This window comes from Eurosta solidaginis, chromosome 1, assembly GCF_040869045.1.
Source record: "Eurosta solidaginis isolate ZX-2024a chromosome 1, ASM4086904v1, whole genome shotgun sequence".
In the NCBI taxonomy this organism is placed as follows: domain Eukaryota; kingdom Metazoa; phylum Arthropoda; class Insecta; order Diptera; family Tephritidae; genus Eurosta; species Eurosta solidaginis.
This window is the reverse complement of record NC_090319.1, coordinates 65,260,123-65,286,710: the sequence shown is the minus strand read 5'-3', so window position 1 is coordinate 65,286,710 and position 26,588 is coordinate 65,260,123. Positions and strand designations below refer to the sequence as shown.

The window sequence follows — 26,588 nt, the reverse complement described above, 5'->3', positions numbered from 1 at the left end:
AATTAAGATTATCTGGGTCCCGGGCCATAGTGATATCCCGGGCAACTGTCAAGCGTATCTCTTAGCCCGCATCGGTACAACTGAACCGAATGAAGATGGCTGTAGGGATTTCGGAATTCCGCTGGCCAACTGTGGATTGCTTCTCCATAGCTGGGCCTCGAGTCAGCTCAGCAAACGTTGCGTGGACACCACGTCTTGCAGGGTAGCAAGATCTTTCTGGCAGAAAGTGAATGGCAGGAGGTCTGCTGAAATAGTTGGATTCACTAAGGCTCACCTATCAATGGTCATTGGGGTTTTGACAGGGCACTGTCCGATGGGTATCCATGCGGTACGTCTCAATATACTGGAAACTCCATCCTGCTGCAGCTGTATGGAGAACAATGAAGTGGAATCACCAAATCGCTTTATGCTTGATTGCCCAGCTTTTGCCAGAACTAAGCGAAAGTACTTCGGCGACTCACTTGGATCTCCCGAGGATTTATCCAAAGTTAAGATCGGTATCATTCGGAGCTTTATCGTTGCTACTCAACGATTCTCTAAGTAGCTAGATCTAAGTCACCGCTATTTTTGGTGTATGTGGTATCACAACGGACCTTCGTGTTGTCCAAGTGAGCTATCCTTATCAGGGCAGCTACCACCTCACCTAACCTAACCTAAATGTAGGGTTATCTACTTAAAATAAATATACTGTATTTTTGTAAATTATTTTAATTTTACTTTACTTTTAATGTTCTTTCAAAATGAAAATTTTTAAGTTAGATATTTTAGAATTTTTAAAAATGTGAAAATAAATAATTTTTGCGAGATTGATTTTCAACAAATAAAATAATAATATTTTAGAGAAATAGTTATTATCTTAACTATATTGGCGATCCTACCAACGGACCTAAAATTATTTGAACGTGCATACTTGTACAACGAATTTGGATTTAAGTCAACGTTGTTAAATGCAGAACTAGTGAATTATAAATGTTAATGTGACTATAATTATCACATACATGTGCCTACACAATGATACGGAAATGTTATTAAAGAAAAGCCAGATCATTAAGGCAGTGATTAGTTTAAAACTCAAAGACTATTTTATATAGAAATTTGATTAACAGAAACATATTCTAAAATAAAGTAAACATTTTTATAGTGTAAAAACATCTAAAAGAATTTTGACTAAAATAAATACTATTATTTACAAAATAGTTTATATGGAAAATTTTCGCTTCAACATCACTAAATTATTTGAACAAGAATCTTTAAATTTTTAATACAATAGTGAACAAAAATAAAACAATTATAAAATTAAAATCTGTACTATTACAATACAATATCTATCAACAATCCATGATAAGATACATTACCTGAATCGCTTCAACTTCTCAAGGACTGTGCTAGTGATTTGGTGTTTGCCAAGAATCAACTAACTAAAGTACCAGCATTTGTGTCTCTATTTACACGCCTTACTTTGCTGAATTTGTCATGCAATCAACTTTCCGATCTGCCGCAAGAATTGGGTGTCTGAATACTTTACGGGAGTTGAAAATATACAATAATCGTTTTGATCACATACAAAACGGTTTTGATGAAACAAAAAAATCTTGAAATCCTATTAGCTAGTGATAATCGTATCAATCATATAGATGCTTAAATCAAAAATTATATATATATATATATAAATATATATATATATGTTTAGCATTATGAATAAATAAAAATAAACAATCTAATAATAATAAATTTTAAAATATAACAAGTATATTTATAACAAGTAAATAACCCTACATCCATTTACTTCCTTTTCTTCTCCCACTTTACGCTAATCTCTTCCTTGGTATCCTAATTCACCTAATTTTCTAATTTGGTTTATATTCACTTACTGGGACTTTTTTTGTTATACAATTGCAATCATACAGGCGCCAGAGTGGAACACCACCATATCTCGGCTGTCAGTGCGAAAACGCCATATCTCAAAATATTTTACAAAAACTATTTCAGAACTTGCTTCAAAAACGGCATACTTTAGAATTTTTTTCATAAACGCCCCAACTAACTGCGTTTTTGAAACAAATCATTAGATAGCGCGTACTTCAATGGAATTTTGAAAGTTTTCTGAGGTGGGGGGCGTTTTTGAAACGACAGTCCAGATAGGGGGTTATTTTAATCATCAGCCGATATTAACCCAGCCATGACTCGTTTTTTTGTATATTTTTTTTTTTATCAATGAATGCCAAAATTTGATTTGCTTTTAAATTTTTTTTAATGTTGAAAATTTTGTTTTTAATTTTTTTATTGTTTTTTTATTTCAGAACGTATAGCCACTTAAATATTTTTAACGTTTTTCCGTTAAGAATAAAACATTCTTAGAACATCATTGAACGCACATATGTATATTTATATATATATAGTTATAAGCTGCTGAAGATTGTCTGAAATTTCAAAATAATAAAAAACACAAAATTTTTTATCGCTTTCAAGTTCATTGCATTGAAACGAGGCACGAGCAAACCAAATTGTATGTATGTGTATACAACTTGCTTATTTTCACTTCTAATTAACTTTCTTCTTATCATTTATCATTGTTTTTATTATTAAAAAAAATTTATAACCTGAATATGGCCACAAAGCAATCTTATTTCTTGATCGCTAAGTAAATTCTTAAGTAATCAAAAAACAACTGACAATTTGCGTTCATTGTTTTTTAAACTCAAACAAAATATGTGTTTTATATAAAAGGAAAATTTTGCTTTGCTATTATACAAGAGTTCGAGGTTTTTTCGTGCTTGCCAATAATGTAAAGTGAGCTTAAAATATGAGCACTTAGGCAGCTTGATAAGCAGGCCCAGACCAAAGCGCGTCAGGGCGTTCCGAGCACAGCCACAATAAGAAAAGTCCATCTCAAGAGGTAACTAAAATCCATATAAAAAAATCGCTCCCCATATGAAAACTGAGGGATAGATAGACCTATCGATTTTCTCAACAGTGATGACAGACCGTAGGAAATATCCGATTTGAGGGAGGGATATGTCGCAGCAAAATTGATTAATTGAAAAGGGCCAATTTTAGATCTTTCGAAAAAGGGGCTTTCATGTTACAATATTATTGGTGTATAACTGAATAGAATTTACTTCACTTCAAGTTGGATTTTAGAAAGTGTCAACTGTATTTTAGAAAAATTTAATTAGATTTTATATTAGTCAGTTGGATTTTCGAAAGCGTCAGTTAGATTTTAGAATTGTCAATTGCATTCTGGAAAGCGTCAATTGGATTTTAGAATTGTCAGTTGGAGTTTTGAAAGTGTCATTTGGATTTAAGAACTGTTAGTGGGATTTTAGAAAACGTAAATGGAGTTTTTGAAAAAACGAAACGGGTTCATTTAACTGTTCTGCACTCCTTAATATGTATTCAAATTACTTACTAAATTGGCGCTTAACCGTTTAGACGGTTATGGCCGTTTTAGAAAAGGTCAATTAGATTTCAGAAAGAGTAAATTTGAACTTTTGAATGTTTTCTAAAACCCAAATGACGTTCTCTAAAATCCGATTGACAGTTCTAAAAGCCAATTGATGCTTTCGAAAGTCGAGTGAACAATTCTAAAATCCAACCAATGCTTTCGAAAATCCAACCAATGCTTTCGAAAATCCAATTGATTATTCTTATTTCCAATTAACCCTTTCTAAAATCCATCTGGAAATGGTGTAGAAATAATCGGCAGTCTCACACGAAAAAGCGTCACTCTTACTCAAGTCTTCTATTTCAATCCCTTCGTATCACCAGATCGTTTTTGTAACACAGACGTGCAAAAGACTGTTCAATGCACTTATTTCAGTATTGCAATGCAACGAATGCAATCCATTGAACAAAAAATGGAATAATAAAAAATTCTTCGAAATAACGACTGACAAATTTTTACTTTTATTTATTATTCCGGAATGACGACAAAACTATTGCTGCCACTGGGCTTTCAATAATTTTTCCATATAGAATGAGTTCCTTAACAACTCCGTCACCACTCTATAAAAAATGTGCTCTAATTTGCTGTCGGTATTTTAATTAAACTGGTAACCTTGACTTTACCCGTAATTGTAACCGTGATCGTAGATGTAACCAGAATAGTAATCGTGGTCGTAACTATAAACTTTTTTGTAATTGTAATCATGTTCGTCACTGCATTTGTAGCTATAATAGTTACCGTGACTGTAACCATTAACATGAACGTAATCGGGGCATTAACTGCGACCATAATTATCAGCTCCCCTATAACAGTTAATGGTACAATAAGCGTCGCCGTGACCGCTATGATTGACATAAACGTAACTGTAAGCGCTACTACATTTGCTACCGTAACCGTAACCGTAAGAGACGGCGAAGCTGTCACCATAATCGCAACAATAACACTGATAATAGCGCCGTAACCGTAACTAAAATCGCTAGCGTATACGACATAGTACCCACAATCCTAGCAACGAATAACCATAACTTAACACCCTTTATGTAATCACATTTTTACACAAGTTGATTTGAGGTTGATTTTTTGCCGTTCACACCGCAGTAAGATGAGCAGAGAGCTTTGAAATCTGAGCTAAAAATGATAATTCAGCATTCTAAGTCGATACGCAAACACTCGGCAATAAATTTATCAATGCAGTGTTTTTTGGACAAACTATTCGAATACTTGTTCAAATCGCTGTTTTTTTTTTTTTTTTTTGATGAACAAAAATTAATATAAATAATATTCCACCACGAATAACTTTGCAATTCGAGTTAGATACAATTTTTATGTTCGAAAAATTTAAAATAGGAGTGCGAAAAGTGTTGCAGTTCGAAAAGCTTTGCATTTTGAGTTCGTAAATATGTGGCAGCTTGAAAAACTCTAACGTTTGAGCTCAAAAACATTCAAGTTCGAAAAACTTTAAAGTTGAGTTCCAAGAATTGTACAGCTCGGAAAATCTTTAAATTTCAAGGCGAACTAATGTTTTAGCGCGAAATTCTTTGGAGTTGAGTTTCATTCCGGTCTTGTCTTTTCGCGCGAGCGGTCGTTCGGGTCATCCTCTACTCAACGTAAATTTTTGGGCTTTTTGCGTTGAGTGAAAAATTAAAGAGTCCACAAGGTTGGCTTCGGTGCGTCCCTCGGGCGTTTTGGCGAAGTTAGGAGATGCAGTGCCTCCCTGACCTGGAGTTAGGGCGGTTTTATGCACTCCTAATAGGAATCAGTGACATTGGAAAAATGGAGTGGTGCCAATTAAAAAACTAACCTAAAAAATTTACATACATATATAAACTAACGGAAAACCTGGCGTGATGCCATACAAATCAAAAGGTTTTTATATACGAACGGGACTTGTACCCGAATCAGTGACATTGGAAAAATGGCGTGGTGCCAAGAAAAAACCTAACCTAATATTATACATACATACATAAATTAATGGAGAACCTAGCGTGACGCCATAAAAATTATATACGAACGGGACTTTACCCATAACGGGATACTGAAATAACATGGCAACAAGCCATATATTGAATTTTAATAATTAATAATTTTGTCATGTACACATGACTAGAGTGAATATGAAAAATAATTACAATAATTAAATGGATAATTAACAACTTAAGACAATTTGAATATAACCTGGCGTGGTGCCATGAAAAAACCAGTTTACAAAGCACATAGTTAAATACAAATAGCAAGCTGCTACACATGGTTCTGGCCAGTTGGTATTACCATTGTGTACTAGTGGAGCCTAAATTACTTACATACTTTGGAAAGTTAATCCAGAAATTAATCATTTTATGTATTGGACAATAACCTGGAACTGGGACTTTCAAATATAAGAAGGTCCTCCTCCATGCAATCAAATCTCGAAAAAAAAAGGAGTTGAGTTTGAATTTTGGCTAAGTGTCATATTATTGACTAATGTAACAGAGCACTAACCAAAACCGCAACTTTAATTGTAACCGCACCCGGTACGTAACCGTGACTGTTGCAATAAATGAACTTTTTCTTCATTTCCTTTTAATTATCACCACCATAATGAGCATCATCACTACCATCGTCATCGTCAGAAATATCTTTTTTTCCTCTTTCTCCTCCAGCTTCTTTTACCTCTCCTTTTTCTTGTAATTTTCGTCTTCCTTGGCTATATAAATTCCCTTTTTCTCTTTTTCCCTTTTCTTAAAAGTCTCTGATTTTGCTCCACAGATTTGGTTTATGTGCACTCGCTGAGTTTTTCCTAACGTCAAGTCAATAGCTGGGTTCTCCCATATAATGTGCAAAATTTGTTTTCCTTTGAAAAAAAAAAAGAATTCTGTAATGAATAAAAATAGTGTATGAGATCTTTTCGAAATCAGCAGAAACTATAATTTTTCTTATATCGCATTGAAATATTTAAAAATTTTTGTATTTCAAATTTTAATTATCTTTACATTATCTAAAACTGCTTACTTTTTCTTTTACAGAACCGAAAGTATCAGCTCTGAGGAGGAGGAAGATTGGCCGACATCTCCAATTATTCCAATTTTCGAACAGTGTTAATACAGAACATACGCAAAACAGCAGTGTGCAGTCAATACATCAGATTTTTGCGTACAAACTCAACAAATAACTGCAGGATGATAATTATTTGCCAGTTAAGACGGTCAAAGTATAGAGGAGTAGGCAAGAAAAATGAGAAAAGCAAAAAAAATTGCTATAAAGAGATAAAAAGTTATTGTGTAGAAGTAGAAACAAATTTTGTATTATGAAACGTAAAGGAAAATTGAAGTTGTGAAACGTCAACGACAACGACATATCCTGCATGACACAACAACAAAACTTTCGTTCTCGTCATGATTCAATTACTAGAGGTTTGTTCTTCAATGATGACATATCTTTGACACTCCCAAATTAAAAAATCCGGACGGGTTGCTTTTACGAAGTAAGGAAAACGGGGAATAATTCAATCCCCTTCAGTGAAATTGTAGTAGATAATTATCTTTGGTAGTATATTAGTAGTGATAATAAATTTGTAAATGCCAAAAGTTTTTGGGGAATAATTCATTTTCTACTAAATATTTCGTGAATTGATAAAGTTATGTTGATTTGGTCATTCTTTCAGAAATTGTTTGAAAAATGCCGTACTAGGGTGGCCACAAGAAATCCATTTTAGATTTTCCACTGGCACCCCCATAAAATTTGCCAATAGATTAGAAAATGATACATAGAAATTTTCAGGCTTATACGATAATGTTAACGCGTGCCTCATTTAGGTCAAAGTTAGGAAAAACAGCGATTTTTGAGAAAACATTCTTTGTGATTCATCAGTAAAAGTGAAACCATTTATGCCAGGAACTTGACTCGTACGTAACTTTGCAATAATCATTTTCTGATCTATTGGCGTATTGTGCCCCGAAAGATAAAACACAAATTAAAATTCACCATATACCTTGTAACCACCCTAATGCCGTACGTTAGAATTTTATTCAAAAATGCACTATCTCAAAATTTGTTTCCAAAACTCCCTACATGAGCATAAGTTCAATGCATTTTATCATAAGAGGGAGTTAATGAAAATCATTCTGAGATGAAGCGTTCTTCAATCTAACTCTAATATAGGGCGGTTTTGCGCGTATTAGCAGTAGACTCCTGTTCAAGGCTTTTACCTGAATAAGTTAACATGCCCAATGAGTACATTTCGTTATGGCATCTCCATTATTTACTAATGACATTTTTACTTGAATCGATTTAATAGTCGAGGTTTTGACGTTGAGCGATGAATTTGGAATTGATTTAGGTTTCGTATATTCATAGGTTTACGAAAGTGCACGATTCCTTGGCATAGTTAATAAATTCATTATAAAATTAAAATAAATGTTCAAAGGAATTATGCAGTTAAGTACTTATCGATTATTGGTAACTGATTGCTTCCTATTTCTGCTACTAATATTTTTCGAAAATTCGCAAAGAAACACAGTTAACGGATGTCAATTCGAATTGGGAGCAAAATGGCTGCAATTGTCAAAAAATGTGTCTGTCGAGCAAACCTCTTGTGATTGAATCATGCGTTCTCGTTAAAAAAAAAAAAAAACAAAAAAAAAAAAATTAAAAAGCGAAACCGTCAACGTAAGCAACTGGAACAGCATACATTTAATTTTTTTTTGTCATCTAAACAATAACACCCAACTCTCCACTGCGATGTGTGTATATTTTGCTATGCATCATAATAACGAAAGATTTAGAATTTGTTTGATTTTTCTTTATCTTTAAAAATACTGTATATGTATGCTTGTATGTACGTAAGTTAAGCGTAAGAAAAAGAAAAAGAAGAAAAAAAAACAATTCGAAAGGGATTAAGAGCGGGCGCAAATTTGAAGGGAAAGATGTTTAATTCTATTTCAAATCTTATAAAATTATGCGAACGAAAAAAAGTTTTAAAAAGAAACAAGTAAGGAAGGCTAAGTTCGGGTGTAACCGAACATTACATACTCAGTTGAGAGCTATGGAGACAAAATAAGGGAAATCACCATGTAGGAAAATGGACCTAGGGTAACCCTGGAATGTGGTTGTATGACATGTGTATCAAATGGAAGGTATTAAAGAGTATTTTAAGAGAGAGTAGGCCATAGTTCTATGGATGGACGCCATTTAGGGATATCGCCATAAAGGTGGACCAGGGCTGACTCTAGAATTTGTTTGTACGATATGGGTATCAAATGAAAGGTGGTAATGAGTATTTTAAAAGGGAATGGGCTTTAGTTCCATAGGTCGACGCCGTTTCGAGATATCGCCATAAAGGTGGACCAGGGGTGTCTCTAGAATGTGTTTGTACGATATGGGAGTCAAATGAAAGGTGTTACTGAGCATTTTAAGAGGGAGTGGGCATTAGGTCTATAGGTGGACGCCTTTTCGAGATATCGCCATTAGGGTGGGCCAGGGGTGATTCTAGAATGTTTGTACGATATGGGTATCAAACGAAAGGTGTTACTGAGCATTTTAAGAGGGAGTGGGCATGAGGTCTATAGGTGGACGCCTTTTCGAGATATCGTCATTAGGGTGGGCCAGGGGTGACTCTAGAATGTGTTTGTATGATATGGGTATCAAATGAAAGATGGTAATGAGTATTTTAAAAGGGAGTAATCCTTAATTCAATAGGTGGACGCCTTTTCGAGATATCGCCATAAAGGTGGACCAAGGTTGACTCTAGAATGTTTGTACGATATGGGTATCAAACGAAAGGTGTTACTGAGCATTTTAAGAGGGAGTGGGCCTTAGGTCTATAGGTGGACGCCTTTTCGAGATATCGTCATTAGGGTGGGCCAGGGGTGACTCTAGAATGTGTTTGTATGATATGGGTATCAAATGAAAGATGGTAATGAGTATTTTAAAAGGGAGTAATCCTTAATTCAATAGGTGGACGCCTTTTCGAGATATCGCCATAAAGGTGGACCAAGGTTGACTCTAGAATGTTTGTACGATATGGGTATCAAACGAAAGGTGTTACTGAGCATTTTAAGAGGGAGTGGGCATGAGGTCTATAGGTGGACGCCTTTTCGAGATATCGTCATTAGGGTGGGCAGGGGTGACTCTAGAATGTGTTTGTACGATATGGGTATCAAACGAAAGGTGTTACTGAGCATTTTAAGAGGGAGTGGGCATTAGGTCTATAGGTGGACGCCTTTTCGAGAAATCGCCATTAGGGTGGGCCAGGGGTGACTCTAGAATGTTTGTACGATATGGGTATCAAACGAAAAGTGTTACTGAGCATTTTAAGAGGGAGTGGGCATTAGGTCTATAGGTGGACGCCTTTTCGAAATGTCGCCATTAGGGTGGGCCAGGGGTGACTCTAGAATGTGTTTGTATGATATGGGTATCAAATGAAAGATGGTAATGAGTATTTTAAAAGGGAGTAATCCTTAGTTCTATAGGTGGACGCCTTTTCGAGATATCGCCATAAAGGTGGACCAAGGGTGACTCTAGAATGTGTGTACGATATGGGTATCAAACGAAAGGTGTTACTGAGCATTTTAAGAGGGAGTGGGCATGAGGTCTATAGGTGGACGCCTTTTCGAGATATCGTCATTAGGGTGGGCAGGGGTGACTCTAGAATGTGTTTGTACGATATGGGTATCAAACGAAAGGTGTTACTGAGCATTTTAAGAGGGAGTGGGCATTAGGTCTATAGGTGGACGCCTTTTCGAGAAATCGCCATTAGGGTGGGCCAGGGGTGACTCTAGAATGTTTGTACGATATGGGTATCAAACGAAAAGTGTTACTGAGCATTTTAAGAGGGAGTGGGCATTAGGTCTATAGGTGGACGCCTTTTCGAAATGTCGCCATTAGGGTGGGCCAGGGGTGACTCTAGAATGTGTTTGTATGATATGGGTATCAAATGAAAGATGGTAATGAGTATTTTAAAAGGGAGTAATCCTTAGTTCTATAGGTGGACGCCTTTTCGAGATATCGCCATAAAGGTGGACCAAGGGTGACTCTAGAATGTGTGTACGATATGGGTATCAAACGAAAGGTGTTACTGAGCATTTTAAGAGGGAGTGGGCATGAGGTCTATAGGTGGACGCCTTTTCGAGATATCGTCATTAGGGTGGGCCAGGGGTGACTCTAGAATGTGTTTGTATGATATGGGTATCAAATGAAAGATGGTAATGAGTATTTTAAAAGGGAGTAATCCTTAATTCAATAGGTGGACGCCTTTTCGAGATATCGCCATAAAGGTGGACCAAGGTTGACTCTAGAATGTTTGTACGATATGGGTATCAAACGAAAGGTGTTACTGAGCATTTTAAGAGGGAGTGGGCCTTAGGTCTATCGGTGGACGCCTTTTCGAGATATCGCCATAAAGGTGGACCAAGGTTGACTCTAGAATGTTTGTACGATATGGGTATCAAACGAAAGGTGTTACTGAGCATTTCAAGAGAGAGTGGGCATTAGGTCTATAGGTGGACGCCTTTTCGAGATATCGCCATTAGGGTGGGCCAGGGGTGACTCTAGAATGTTTGTACGATATGGGTATGAAACGAAAGGCGTTACTGAGCATTTTAAGAGGGAGTGGACATTAGGTCTATAGGTGGACGCCTTTTCGAGATACCGCCATTAGGGTGGGCCAGGGGTGACTCTAGAATGTTTGTACGATATGGGTATCAAACGAAAGGTGTTACTGAGCATTTTAATAGGGAGTGGGCATTAGGTCTATAGGTGGACGCCTTTTCGAGATATCGCCATTAGGGTGGGCCAGGGGTGACTCTAGAATGTTTGTACGATATGGGTATGAAACGAAAGGCGTTACTGAGCATTTTAAGAGGGAGTGGGCATTAGGTCTATAGGTGGACGCCTTTTCGAGATATCGCTATTAGGGTGGGCCAGGGGTGACTCTAGAATGTTTGTACGATATGGGTATCAAACGAAAGGTGTTACTGAGCATTTTAATAGGGAGTGGGCATTAGGTCTATAGGTGGACGCCTTTTCGAGATATCGCCATTAGGGTGGGCCAGGGGTGACTCTATAATGTGTTTGTACGATATGGATATCAAATTAAAGGTATTAATGAGGGTTTTAAAAGCGAGTGGCCCTTAGATGTATATGTGAAGGCGTTCTCGGGATATCGACCAAAATGTGGACCAGGTGATCCGGAAAATCATCTGCCGGGTACTGCTAATTTATTTATATATGGAATACCACTAACAGTATTCCTGCCAAGATTCCAAGGGCTGTTGATTTCGCCTTGTAGAAATTTTTCATTTTCTTCTACTTAATATGGTAGGTGTCACACCCATTTTACAAAGTTTTTTCCAAAGTTATATTTTGCGTCAATAAACCAATCCAGTTACAATGTTTCATCCCTTTTTTCGTATTTGGTATAGAATTATGGAATTTTTTTATTTTTCGTAATTTTCGATATCGATAAAGTGGGCGTGGTTATGGTCGGATTTCGGCCATTTTTTATATCGAGATAAAGTGAGTTCAGATAAGTACGTGTGCTAAGTTTAGTAAAGATATATCGATTTTTGCTCAAGTTATTGTGTTAACGGCCGAGCGGAAGGACAGACGGTGGACTGTGTATAAAAACTGGGCGTGGCTTCAACCGATTTCGCCCTTTTTCACAGAAAACAGTTATCGTCCTAGGAGCCAAGCCTCTACCAAATTTCATAAGGATTGGTTAATTTTTGTTCGACTTATGGAATTAAAAGCATCCTAGACAAATTAAATGAAAAAGGGCGGAGCAACGCCCATTTTGAAATTTTCTTTTATTTTTGTAATTTGTTGCAGCACATCATTACTGGAGTTGAATGTTGGCATAATTTACTTATATGCTGTAAAGATATTAACTCTTCTTTTAAAATTTGAATTTAAAAAAATATTTTTTAAAAAGTGGGCGTGGTCGTTCTCCGATTTTACTAATTTGTATTAAGCAGACATAAAGTAATAAGGGTAATGTTCCTGCCAAATTTCATCATAATATCTTTAACGACTGCCAAATTACAGCTTGCAAAACTTCTAAATTACCTTCATTTAAAAGTGGGCGGTGCCACGCCCAATGGCCAAAATTTTACTAGTTTTCATCTACCAAGTTTCATCGCTTAATGCGTATTGGGTAATGAATTATCGCACTTTTTTGATTTTTCGAAATTTTCGATATCGAAAAATTGGGCGTGGTTATTGTCCGATATCGTTCATTTTAAATAGCGATCTGAGATGAGTGCCTAGGAACATATGTACCAAATTTCATGAAGATACCTCAAAATTTACTCAAGTTATCGTGTTAACGGACAGACGGACGGACGGACGGACGACTGTGTATAAAAACTGGGCGTGGCATCAACCGATTTCGCCCATTTTCACAGAAAACAGTTAACGTCGTAAAATCTACTCCCCTACCAAATTTCAAAAGGATTGGTTAATTTTTGTTCGACTTATGGCGTTAAAAGTATCCTAGACAAATTAAATGAAAAAGGGCGGAGCAACGCCCATTTTGAAATTTTCTTTTATTTTTGTATTTTGTTGCACCATATCATTACTGGAGTTGAATGTTGACATAATTTACTTATATACTGTAAAGATATTAAATTTTTTGTAAAAATTTTACTTTAAAAAAAAATTTTTTTTAAAAGTGGGCGTGGTCCTTCCCCGATTTTGCTAATTTTTATTAAGCGTACATATAGTAATAGTAGTAACGTTCCTGACAAATTTCATCATGATATCTTCAACGACTGCCAAATTACATCTTGCAAAAGTTTTAAATTACCTTCATTTAAAAGTGGGCGGTGCCACGCCCAAATGGCCAAAATTTTACTAGTTTTCTATCCTGCGTCATAAGCTCAACTCATCTACCAAGCTTCGTCGCTTAATGCGTATTTGGTAATGAATTATCGCACTTTTTCGGTTTTTCGAAATTTTCGATATCGAAAAAGTGGGCGTGGTTATAGTCCGATATCGTTCATTTTAAATAGCGATCTGAGATGAGTGCTCAGGAACCTACATACCAAATTTCATCAAGATACCTCAAAATTTACTCAAGTTATCGTGTTAACGGACGGACGGTCCGTTTTGATATATGGAAGTCTATATCTATCTCGATTCCTTTATATATGTACAACCAACCGTTATCCAATCAAACTTAATATACTCTGTGAGCTCTGCTCAACTGAGTATAAAAACAGGTAGGTACTTCGTGTGAGGATGCAAAGTTTCAGGTTTTTTGTGGTCTGCATGTAAAAACTATGGCTACGAATCACGTATTTCAAAAATATATGACGTAAACGTAACTATTTGATGAAATTTGATGAATTTTGAAGATTCTATCCGTAAAAAAGGGGTCAAAATGACATTTTATATGAAGTATATAATATATATACCGCCGATCTCTATGATTTTTTCAGACAACAATATATGCTATATACGAAAGCATTTTGTGAAATTTGAAGCTTCTAACTGTTAAAACGGGGCAGAAATTGCGCAAAGTTTCTTATCTGAACAATCGGTTGTATGAGATATATACTATGTATACCACCGATCTCAATGATTTTTTCAGACATCAATATATGCTATACACGTAAGCAGTTGGTGAAATTTGAAGCTTCTAGCTGTTAAAATGGGGCCGAAATCGTAAAAAAATATATATATACTATATATATATACTATATATATATACTATATATATATACTATATATACCATCATATATATATTATATATATCACCGATCTCTATGATTTTTTGACACAACAATACATACTATATACGTAAGCATTCGCTGAAACTTGAAGCCTCTAGCTCTTAAAATAGGGCAGTAATTACGAAAAGTTCCTTATCTGAACAATCGGTTGTGGGGGATATATACTATATATACGACCGATCTCATAAATTTTTTCAGGCAACAATATGTGCAATATACGAAAGTATATGGTGAAGTTTGAAGCTTCAATCTGTTAAATTGGGTAAGATATTACAAAAATCCTCTTTTTCTGAAAAATCGGTTGTATGGAGGATATATGCTATAGTGGTCCGATCCGGTCGGTTCCGACAAATGTCTAATCGGACACCCAAATACACCTGCTCACCAAATTTTATCAAGATATCTCAAAAATTGAGGGACTAGTTTGCATACAAACAGACAGACGGACAGACGGACATGGCTAAATCAACTCAGCTCTTCAACCTGATTATTTCGGTATACTTAATGGTGGGTCTATCTATTTTCCTTTAAGGACTTACAATTTTCGGTTTCGTGACTGTTGAAATAATAACTTGGAGTTTTAAGTTCAATATTTCCTATTGAGAACATATTTCTAATAATTAGAATGAATAAGACATATTACATATATTGATGAGTTAACTATATGTACACATGAATTTTATCTTTTAGTCCTCATTAAATCGTTGAACTAAGAAGTGCTTTTCTTTTATTGTACCGGACATTCACGCAAGTATACAAATCCCCTTCCAAATTCCTACCAACAGTGACGAAATTAATATACCATTTCATTTTCATGAAAGGTATAAAAATAGGTAGGTAATCTGTGTGAGGATGCAAAGCTTCACGTTTTTTGTGGTCTGCATGTAAAAACTATGGCTACGAATCACGTATTTCAAAAATATATGACGTAAACGTAACTATTTGATGAAATTTGATGAATCTTGAAGCTTCTAGCCGTAAAAAAGGGGTCAATATGACAGTTTATATGAAGTATATAATATATATACCACCGATCTCTATGATTTTTTCAGACAACAATATATGCTATATACGAAAGCATTTTGTGAAATTTGAAGCTTCTAACTGTTAAAACGGGGCAGAAATTGCGCAAAGTTTCTTATCTGAACAATCGGTTGTATGAGATATATACTATGTATACCACCGATCTCAATGATTTTTTCAGACATCAATATATCCTATACACGTAAGCAGTTGGTGAAATTTGAAGCTTATAGCTGTTAAAATGGGGTAGAAATTGCGAAAAGTTTCTTATCTGAACAATCGGTTGTATGAGATATATACTATATATACAACCGATCTCTCTGATTTTTTCAGATAACAATATATGCTATATACGTAACCAATCGGTGAAATTTGAAGCTTATAGCTGTTAAAATGGGGTAGAAATTGCGAAAAGTTTCTTATCTGAACAATCGGTTGTATGAGATATATACTATATATACAACCGATCTCTATGATTTTTTCAGACAACAATATATGCTATATAAGTAAATATTCGGTGAAATTTGAAGCTTCTAGCTGTTAAAATGGGGCTAAAATTTGCGAAAAAATATATATATATACTATATATATATACTATATATACCACCATATATATACTATATATACCACCGATCTTTATGATTTTTTCAGACAATAATATATGCTATATACGTAAGCATTCGCTGAAATTTGAAGCCTCTAGCTCTTAAAATAGGGCAGTAATTACGAAAAGTTCCTTATCTGAACAATCGGTTGTGGGGGATATATACTATATATACGACCGATCTCATAAATTTTTTCAGGCAACAATATGTGCAATATACGAAAGTATATGGTGAAGTTTGAAGCTTCAATCTGTTAAATTGGGTAAGATATTACAAAAATCCTCTTTTTCTGAAAAATCGGTTGTATGGAGGATATATGCTATAGTGGTCCGATCCGGTCGGTTCCGACAAATGTCTAATCGGACACCCAAATACACCTGCTCACCAAATTTTATCAAGATATCTCAAAAATTGAGGGACTAGTTTGCATACAAACAGACAGACGGACAGACGGACAGACGGACATGGCTAAATCAACTCAGCTCTTCAACCTGATTATTTCGGTATACTTAATGGTGGGTCTATCTATTTTCCTTTAAGGACTTACACTTTTCGGTTTCGTGACGAAATTAATATACCATTTCATTTTCATGACAGGTATAATAAATTTTTAAAAATAAAATAAATATTTGGTTTATTACCAAATATATTGAGCGGGAGTAAATGTAGGGTTATGGGGTGCTGGTCTGGTGGAAAGCACTAGACACGGCGAGCACCTCCAAAATGTTAGTGTCAGTGCAACGGACGGCGCTTATTGGTATCAGTGGCGCTCTGAGAAGAACACCTACCTTGGCACTGAATGTCATGCTGAACATACATTCAGTAGATATTGCGGGAAAGGCAGCCGCGGCCCGGTCGTTGGTCAGGCTTCGTGATATGGGTTATGGGCTTTCTTACTTCGGACACTCTAGCCTTCTTACTAATTTCGACTTTATCTCGGACAGGACGGACTATTGTATACCGATGACTGCTTCCTATGCAACCTTCACCCTAGTCTTTCCCGCGATGGAGGAGTGGGAAGAGGAATTATGTGGGGCATGGGACCGGTTAACTTATTCACGGATGGGTCGAAGTTGGACGGAAAGGTATTGCGGGGGGTCTTCTGTCAAGAGCTAAATGTAAGCCGCAAGTTTAAGTTGGCTGATCACTGCAGTGTATTCCAAGCGGAAGTTGCTGCGATTAAGGATGCGGTGGATGGAATGCTATCCAGTGCTATTACGGTTAGGGAATTTAACATCTACTCTGATAGCCAAGCGGCTATCAAGGCCTTGAGTGCGATCGAGGGTGATCTGGGAGTGCCTGGCCTCGCTTGCGATTGCATCGAGTTATTTTACAATTAAGATTATCTGGGTCCCGGGCCATAGTGATATCCCGGGTAACTGTCAAGCGTATCTCTTAGCCCGCATCGGTACAACTGAACCGAATGAAGATGGCTGTAGGGATTTCGGAATTCCGCTGGCCAACTGTGGATTGCTTCTCCATAGCTGGGCCTCGAGTCAGCTCAGCAAACGTTGCGTGGACACCACGTCTTGCAGGGTAGCAAGATCTTTCTGGCAGAAAGTGAATGGCAGGAGGTCTGCTGAAATAGTTGGATTCACTAAGGCTCACCTATCAATGGTCATTGGGGTTTTGATAGGGCACTGTCCGATGGGTATGCATGCGGTACGTCTCAATATACTGGAAACTCCATCCTGCTGCAGCTGTATGGAGAACAATGAAGTGGAATCACCAAATCGCTTTATGCTTGATTGCCCAGCTTTTGCCAGAACTAAGCGAAAGTACTTCGGCGACTCACTTGGATCTCCCGAGGATTTATCCAAAGTTGAGATCGGTATCATTCGGAGCTTTATCGTTGCTACTCAACGATTCTCTAAGTAGCTAGATCTAAGTCACCGCTATTTTTGGTGTATGTGGTATCACAACGGACCTTCGTGTTGTCCAAGTGAGCTATCCTTATCAGGGCAGCTACCACCTCACCTAACCTAACCTAAATGTAGGGTTATCTACTTAAAATAAATATACTGTATTTTTGTAAATTATTTTAATTTTACTTTACTTTTAATGTTCTTTCAAAATGAAAATTTTTAAGTTAGATATTTTAGAATTTTTAAAAATGTGAAAATAAATAATTTTTGCGAGATTGATTTTCAACAAATAAAATAATAATATTTTAGAAAAATAGTTATTATCTTAACTATATTGGCGATCCTACCAACGGACCTAAAATTATTTGAACGTGCATACTTGTACAACGAATTTGGATTTAAGTCAACGTTGTTAAATGCAGAACTAGTGAATTATAAATGTTAATGTGACTATAATTATCACATACATGTGCCTACACAATGATACGGAAATGTTATTAAAGAAAAGCCAGATCATTAAGGCAGTGATTAGTTTAAAACTCAAAGACTATTTTATATAGAAATTTGATTAACAGAAACATATTCTAAAATAAAGTAAACATTTTTATAGTGTAAAAACATCTAAAAGAATTTTGACTAAAATAAATACTATTATTTACAAAATAGTTTATATGGAAAATTTTCGCTTCAACATCACTAAATTATTTGAACAAGAATCTTTAAATTTTTAATACAATAGTGAACAAAAATAAAACAATTATAAAATTAAAATCTGTACTATTACAATACAATATCTATCAACAATCCATGATAAGATACATTACCTGAATCGCTTCAACTTCTCAAGGACTGTGCTAGTGATTTGGTGTTTGCCAAGAATCAACTAACTAAAGTACCAGCATTTGTGTCTCTATTTACACGCCTTACTTTGCTGAATTTGTCATGCAATCAACTTTCCGATCTGCCGCAAGAATTGGGTGTCTGAATACTTTACGGGAGTTGAAAATATACAATAATCGTTTTGATCACATACAAAACTGTTTTGATGAAACAAAAAAATCTTGAAATCCTATTAGCTAGTGATAATCGTATCAATCATATAGATGCTTAAATCAAAAATTATATATATATATATATATATATATATATATATGTTTAGCATTATGAATAAATAAAAATAAACAATCTAATAATAATAAATTTTAAAATATAACAAGTATATTTATAACAAGTAAATAACCCTACATCCATTTACTTCCTTTTCTTCTCCCCCTTTACGCTAATCTCTTCCTTGGTATCCTAATTCACCTAATTTTCTAATTTGGTTTATATTCACTTACTGGGACTTTTTTGTTATACAATTGCAATCATACAGGCGCCAGAGTGGAACACCACCATATCTCGGCTGTCAGTGCGAAAACGCCATATCTCAAAATATTTTACAAAAACTATTTCAGAACTTGCTTCAAAAACGGCCTACTTTAGAATTTTTTTCATAAACGCCCCAACTAACTGCGTTTTTGAAACAAATCATTAGATAGGGCGTACTTCAATGGAATTTTGAAAGTTTTCTGAGGTGGGGGGCGTTTTTGAAACGACAGTCCAGATAGGGGGTTATTTTAATCATCAGCCGATATTAACCCAGCCATGACTCGTTTTTTTGTATATTTTTTTTTTTATCAATGAATGCCAAAATTTGATTTGCTTTTAAATTTTTTTTAATGTTGAAAATTTTGTTTTTAATTTTTTTATTGTTTTTTTATTTCAGAACGTATAGCCACTTAAATATTTTTAACGTTTTTCCGTTAAGAATAAAACATTCTTAGAACATCATTGAACGCACATATGTATATTTATATATATGTAGTTATAAGCTGCTGAAGATTGTCTGAAATTTCAAAATAATAAAAAACACAAAATTTTTTATCGCTTTCAAGTTCATTGCATTGAAACGAGGCACGAGCAAACCAAATTGTATGTATGTGTATACAACTTGCTTATTTTCACTTCTAATTAACTTTCTTCTTATCATTTATCATTGTTTTTATTATTAAAAAAAATTTATAACCTGAATATGGCCACAAAGCAATCTTATTTCTTGATCGCTAAGTAAATTCTTAAGTAATCAAAAAACAACTGACAATTTGCGTTCATTGTTTTTTAAACTCAAACAAAATATGTGTTTTATATAAAAGGAAAATTTTGCTTTGCTATTATACAAGAGTTCGAGGTTTTTTCGTGCTTGCCAATAATGTAAAGTGAGCTTAAAATATGAGCACTTAGGCAGCTTGATAAGCAGGCCCAGACCAAAGCGCGTCAGGGCGTTCCGAGCATAGCCACAATAAGAAAAGTCCATCTCAAGAGGTAACTAAAATCCATATAAAAAAATCGCTCCCCATATGAAAACTGAGGGATAGATAGACCTATCGATTTTCTCAACAGTGATGACAGACCGTAGGAAATATCCGATTTGAGGGAGGGATATGTCGCAGCAAAATTGATTAATTGAAAAGGGCCAATTTTAGATCTTTCGAAAAAGGGACTTTCATGTTACAATATTATTGGTGTATAACTGAATAGAATTTACTTCACTTCAAGTTGGATTTTAGAAAGTGTCAACTGTATTTTAGAAAAATTTAATTAGATTTTATATTAGTCAGTTGGATTTTCGAAAGCGTCAGTTAGATTTTAGAATTGTCAATTGCATTCTGGAAAGCGTCAATTGGATTTTAGAATTGTCAGTTGGAGTTTTGAAAGTGTCATTTGGATTTAAGAACTGTTAGTGGGATTTTAGAAAACGTAAATGGAGTTTTTGAAAAAACGAAACGGGTTCATTTAACTGCACTCCTTCATATGTATTCAAATTACTTACTAAATTGGCGCTTAACCGTTTAGACGGTTATGGCCGTTTTAGAAAAGGTCAATTAGATTTCAGAAAGAGTAAATTTGAACTTTTGAATGTTTTCTAAAACCCAAATGACGTTCTCTAAAATCCGATTGACAGTTCTAAATGCCAATTGATGCTTTCGAAAGTCGAGTGAACAATTCTAAAATCCAACCAATGCTTTCGAAAATCCAACCAATGCTTTCGAAAATCCAATTGATTATTCTTATTTCCAATTAACCCTTTCTAAAATCCATCTGGAAATGGTGTAGAAATAATCGGCAGTCTCACACGAAAAAGCGTCACTCTTACTCAAGTCTTCTATTTCAATCCCTTCGTATCACCAGATCGTTTTTGTAACACAGACGTGCAAAAGACTGTTCAATGCACTTATTTCAGTATTGCAATGCAACGAATGCAATCCATTGAACAAAAAATGGAATAATAAAAAATTCTTCGAAATAACGACTGACAAATTTTTACTTTTATTTATTATTCCGGAATGACGACAAAACTATTGCTGCCACTGGGCTTTCAATAATTTTTCCATATAGAATGAGTTCCTTAACAACTCCGTCACCACTCTATAAAAAATGTGCTCTAATTTGCTGTCGGTATTTTAATTAAACTGGTAACCTTGACTTTACCCGTAATTGTAACCGTGATCGTAGATGTAACCAGAATAGTAATCGTGGTCGTAACTATAAACTTTTTTGTAATTGTAATCATGTTCGTCACTGCATTTGTAGCTATAATAGTTACCGTGACTGTAACCATTAACATGGACGTAATCGGGGCATTAACTGCGACCATAATTATCAGCTCCCCTATAACAGTTAATGGTACAATAAGCGTCGCCGTGACCGCTATGATTGACATAAACGTAACTGTAAGCGCTACTACATTTGCTACCGTAACCGTAACCGTAAGAGTCGGCGAAGCTGTCACCATAACCGCAACCATAAGACTGATAATAGCGCCGTAACCGTAACCAAACTCGCTAGCGTATACGACATAGTACCCACAATCCTAGCAACGAATAACCATAACTTAACACCCTTTATGTAATCACATTTTTACACAAGTTGATTTGAGGTTGATTTTTTGCCGTTCACACCGCAGTAAGATGAGCAGAGAGCTTTGAAATCTGAGCTAAAAATGATAATTCAGCATTCTAAGTCGATACGCAAACACTCGGCAATAAATTTATCAATGCATTGTTTTTTGGACAAACTATTCGAATACTTGTTCAAATCGCTGTTTTTTTTTTTTTTTTTTTTTTTTGATGAACAAAAATTAATATAAATAATATTCCACCACGAATAACTTTGCAATTCGAGTTAGATACAATTTTTATGTTCGAAAAATTTAAAATAGGAGTGCGAAAAGTGTTGCAGTTCGAAAAGCTTTGCATTTTGAGTTCGTAAATATGTGGCAGCTTGAAAAACTCTAACGTTTGAGCTCAAAAACATTCAAGTTCGAAAAACTTTAAAGTTGAGTTCCAAAAATTGTACAGCTCGGAAAATCTTTAAATTTCAAGGCGAACTAATGTTTTAGCGCGAAATTCTTTGGAGTTGAGTTTCATTCCGGTCTTGTCTTTTCGAGCGAGCGGTCGTTCGGGTCATCTTCTACTCAACGTAAATTTTTGGGCTTTTTGCGTTGAGTGAAAAATTAAAGAGTCCACAAGGTTGGCTTCGGTGCGTCCCTCGGGCGTTTTGGCGAAGTTAGGAGATGCAGTGCCTCCCTGACCTGGAGTTAGGGCGGTTTTATGCACTCCTAATAGGAATCAGTGACATTGGAAAAATGGCGTGGTGCCAATTAAAAAACTAACCTAAAAAATTTACATACATATATAAACTAACGGAAAACCTGGCGTGATGCCATACAAATCAAAAGGTTTTTATATACGAACGGGACTTGTACCCGAATCAGTGACATTGGAAAAATGGCGTGGTGCCAAGAAAAAACCTAACCTAATATTATACATACATACATAAATTAATGGAGAACCTAGCGTGACGCCATAAAAATTATATACGAACGGGACTTTACCCATAACGGGATACTGAAATAACATGGCAACAAGCCATATATTGAATTTTAATAATTAATAATTTTGTCATGTACACATGACTAGAGTGAATATGAAAAATAATTACAATAATTAAATGGATAATTAACAACTTAAGACAATTTGAATATAACCTGGCGTGGTGCCATGAAAAAACCAGTTTACAAAGCACATAGTTAAATACAAATAGCAAGCTGCTACACATGGTTCTGGCCAGTTGGTATTACCATTGTGTACTAGTGGAGCCTAAATTACTTACATACTTTGGAAAGTTAATCCAGAAATTAATCATTTTATGTATTGGACAATAACCTGGAACTGGGACTTTCAAATATAAGAAGGTCCTCCTCCATGCAATCAAATCTCGAAAAAAAAAAGAGTTGAGTTTGAATTTTGGCTAAGTGTCATATTATTGACTAATGTAACAGAGCACTAACCAAAACCGCAACTTTAATTGTAACCGCACCCGGTACGTAACCGTGACTGTTGCAATAAATGAACTTTTTCTTCATTTCCTTTTAATTATCACCACCATAATGAGCATCATCATTACCATCGTCATCGTCAGAAATATCTTTTTTTACTCTTTCTCCTCCAGCTTCTTTTACCTCTCCTTTTTCTTGTAATTTTCGTCTTCCTTGGCTATATAAATTCCCTTTTTCTCTTTTTCCCTTTTCTTAAAAGTCTCTGATTTTGCTCCACAGATTTGGTTTATGTGCACTCGCTGAGTTTTTCCTAACGTCAAGTCAATAGCTGGGTTCTCCCATATAATGTGCAAAATTTGTTTTCCTTTGAAAAAAAAAAGAATTCTGTAATGAATAAAAATAGTGTATGAGATCTTTTCGAAATCAGCAGAAACTATAATTTTTCTTATATTGCATTGAAATATTTAAAAATTTTTGTATTTCAAATTTTAATTATCTTTACATTATCTAAAACTGCTTACTTTTTCTTTTACAGAACCGAAAGTATCAGCTCTGAGGAGGAGGAAGATTGGCCGACATCTCCAATTATTCCAATTTTCGAACAGTGTTAATACAGAACATACGCAAAACAGCAGTGTGCAGTCAATACATCAGATTTTTGCGTACAAACTCAACAAATAACTGCAGGATGATAATTATTTGCCAGTTAAGACGGTCAAAGTATAGAGGAGTAGGCAAGAAAAATGAGAAAAGCAAAAAAATTTGCTATAAAGAGATAAAAAGTTATTGTGTAGAAGTAGAAACAAATTTTGTATTATGAAACGTAAAAGAAAATTGAAGTTGTGAAACGTCAACGACAATGACATATCCTGCATGACACAACAACAAAACTTTCGTTCTCGTTAAAAAAAAAAAAACAAAAAAAAAAAAATGAAAAAGCGAAACCGTCAACGTAAGCAACTGGAACAGCATACATTTAATTTTTTTTGTCATCTAAACAATAACACCCAACTCTCCACTGCGATGTGTGTATATTTTGCTATGCATCATAATAACGAAAGATTTAGAATTTGTTTGATTTTTCTTTATCTTTAAAAATACTGTATATGTATGCTTGTATGTACGTAAGTTAAGCGTAAGAAAAAGAAAAAGAAGAAAAAAAAACAATTCGAAAGGGATTAAGAGCGGGCGCAAATTTGAAGGGAAAGATGTTTAATTCTATTTCAAATCTTATAAAATTATGCGAACGAAAAAAAGTTTTAAAAAGAAAAAATTAAAAAACAAAAAAAATAAATGTGGCGGACCATCATACAAAAGATTGATGCCGTTCCAGCGCATTTTTTCGTTGTATAATTGTGTGCTGGCTTGTCGTTCAGATACAGTTTCAGATTTTTTACAAATAATTTTGAGCTTGTATCTCTTAACAAATCAGAACACAATTGAAATGAAAGAGCGGTATATGCTCAGCAAAATATGAAATTATAGTAAATAATTTGGAAAAAAGCGCGGCAAAGCAGAATGCGGGCAGCAGGCGCTAAGGAAAATCAAATCTTATAGTTAAGCGATTGAGTTGAGCATGTATACGCTTCAGAGATGGGAAAAGCAGATGGGAAAAGGTTCGCTCAAGCAAACAAACAAAAAAAAAATATAATAAAAAAAACTTATAATAAACAAAAAATATAAAAATATTCAAAAAATTTCTAAAGAAAACTAAAGTTTTGCAAACAAAAACAAAAAAAAAAAAAAAAACAAAATGGAAATCGATTTACTTTAATTACTTATAATAAAAACAGCAAAAAAAAGAAAACAAAAAACCAACTATCAATATTCAAATTCTGTTTTATGTTCGCAAAATGTTTGTATTTTGATTTTTTAATAAATAATATTTTGTTCAATTATTTTTTGGTAAAACAATATGAGATATTAAGAATATATGCAAGCAAAAGATTTAAATAGCTAAAATAAGAAAACTATACATAAAGAATTTCAAAAAATATATGTATTCAATATGTAGTTTATACACTTAAAAAACCAAAACAACACAATATTAATACTGCAATATCAATCAAGTCAAAACTGTAAACTGTAAAACTGTAATGTTATCTTTGTGTACAACAATAATTGAAAACAAATTAAAGACGCAAATCATTTTTCAAAAACTTAAAGATTTACCGTTTTATTCTGACAGTTTTCTTTCTTAAAAATTTTAAAACGAAAAATTTAGTGGTCACAAACAAAATAATATTTTAAATTAAATTGAAAAAAAAGTACAAAAATATTACTAACGATTGCAAAATGAAAAGCATAAAACACTTATTTTCACACATTTTCAAAAAGCTGGAGGTTTTTAAATTTAGTATTAAATAAAACAAGTAAGGAAGGCTAAGTTCGGGTGTAACCGAACATTACATACTCAGTTGAGAGCTATGGAGACAAAATAAGGAAAATCACCATGTAGGAAAATGAACCTAGGGTAACCCTGGAATGTGGTTGTATGACATGTGTATCAAATGGAAGGTATTAAAGAGTATTTTAAGAGAGAGTAGGCCATAGTTCTATGGATGGACGCCATTTAGGGATATCGCCATAAAGGTGGACCAGGGCTGACTCTAGAATGTGTTTGTACGATATGGGTATCAAATGAAAGGTGATAATGAGTATTTTAAAAGGGAATGGGCTTTAGTTCTATAGGTGAACGCCTTTTCGAGAAATCCCCATAAAGGTGGACCAGGGGTGACTCTAGAATATGTTTGTACGATATGGGTATCAAATGAAAGCTGTTAATGAGTATTTTGAAAAGGAGTGATCCTTAGTTCCCTAGGTGGACGCCGTTTCGAGATATCGCCATAAAGGTGGACCAGGGGTGTCTCTAGTTGTACGATATGGGAATCAAATGAAAGGTGTTACTGAGCATTTTAGGAGGGAGTGGGCATTAGGTCTATAGGTGGACGCCTTTTCGAAATGTCGCCATTAGGGTGGGCCAGGGGTGACTCTAGAATGTGTTTGTATGATATGGGTATCAAATGAAAGATGGTAATGAGTATTTTAAAAGGGAGTAATCCTTAGTTCTATAGGTGGACGCCTTTTCGAGATATCGCCATAAAGGTGGACCAAGGGTGACTCTAGAATGGTTGTACGATATGGGTATCAAACGAAAGGTGTTACTGAGCATTTTAAGAGGGAGTGGGCATTAGGTCTATAGGTGGACGCCTTTTCGAGATATCGTCATTAGGGTGGGCCAGGGGTGACTCTAGAATGTGTTTGTACGATATGGGTATCAAACGAAAGGTGTTACTGAGCATTTTAAGAGGGAGTGGGCATTAGGTCTATAGGTGGACGCCTTTTCGAGATATCGCCATTAGGGTGGGCCAGGGGTGACTCTAGAATGTTTGTACGATATGGGTATCAAACGAAAGGTGTTACTGAGCATTTTAAGAGGGAGTGGACATTAGGTCTATAGGTGGGCGCCTTTTCGAGATATCGCCATTAGGGTGAGCCAGGGGTGACTCTAGAATGTTTTTACGATATGGGTATCAAACGAAAGGTGTTACTGAGCATTTTAA

At 35.1% G+C, this 26,588-nt stretch overlaps 1 protein-coding gene, 1 long non-coding RNA gene and 1 pseudogene across 3 annotated transcripts in view; 2 read left to right on the top strand and 1 right to left on the bottom strand.

The window, feature by feature from the left end:
• The window catches only part of LOC137236817 (serine proteinase stubble-like), a 136,378-nt pseudogene extending 129,140 nt beyond the window's left edge, over positions 1–7,238 (top strand).
• The window catches only part of LOC137234031 (uncharacterized), a 199,263-nt gene that overhangs the window by 36,606 nt on the left and 136,069 nt on the right, over positions 1–26,588 (bottom strand). The window contains exon 4 of one of the 2 annotated variants that reach the window (XR_010947663.1): positions 19,736–23,389. The exons of the other annotated variant lie outside the window; for it this stretch is intronic. The gene's annotated coding sequence lies outside the window, so the exon portion shown is untranslated. Of the gene's footprint in view, positions 1–19,735; positions 23,390–26,588 lie in introns of those variants that run through there. 2 annotated transcript variants of the gene reach the window in all.
• Positions 22,432–25,184, top strand: LOC137234185 (uncharacterized). Its single transcript, XR_010947723.1, has 2 exons — positions 22,432–23,069; positions 23,561–25,184. It is a non-coding gene; the product is annotated as an uncharacterized lncRNA (long non-coding RNA).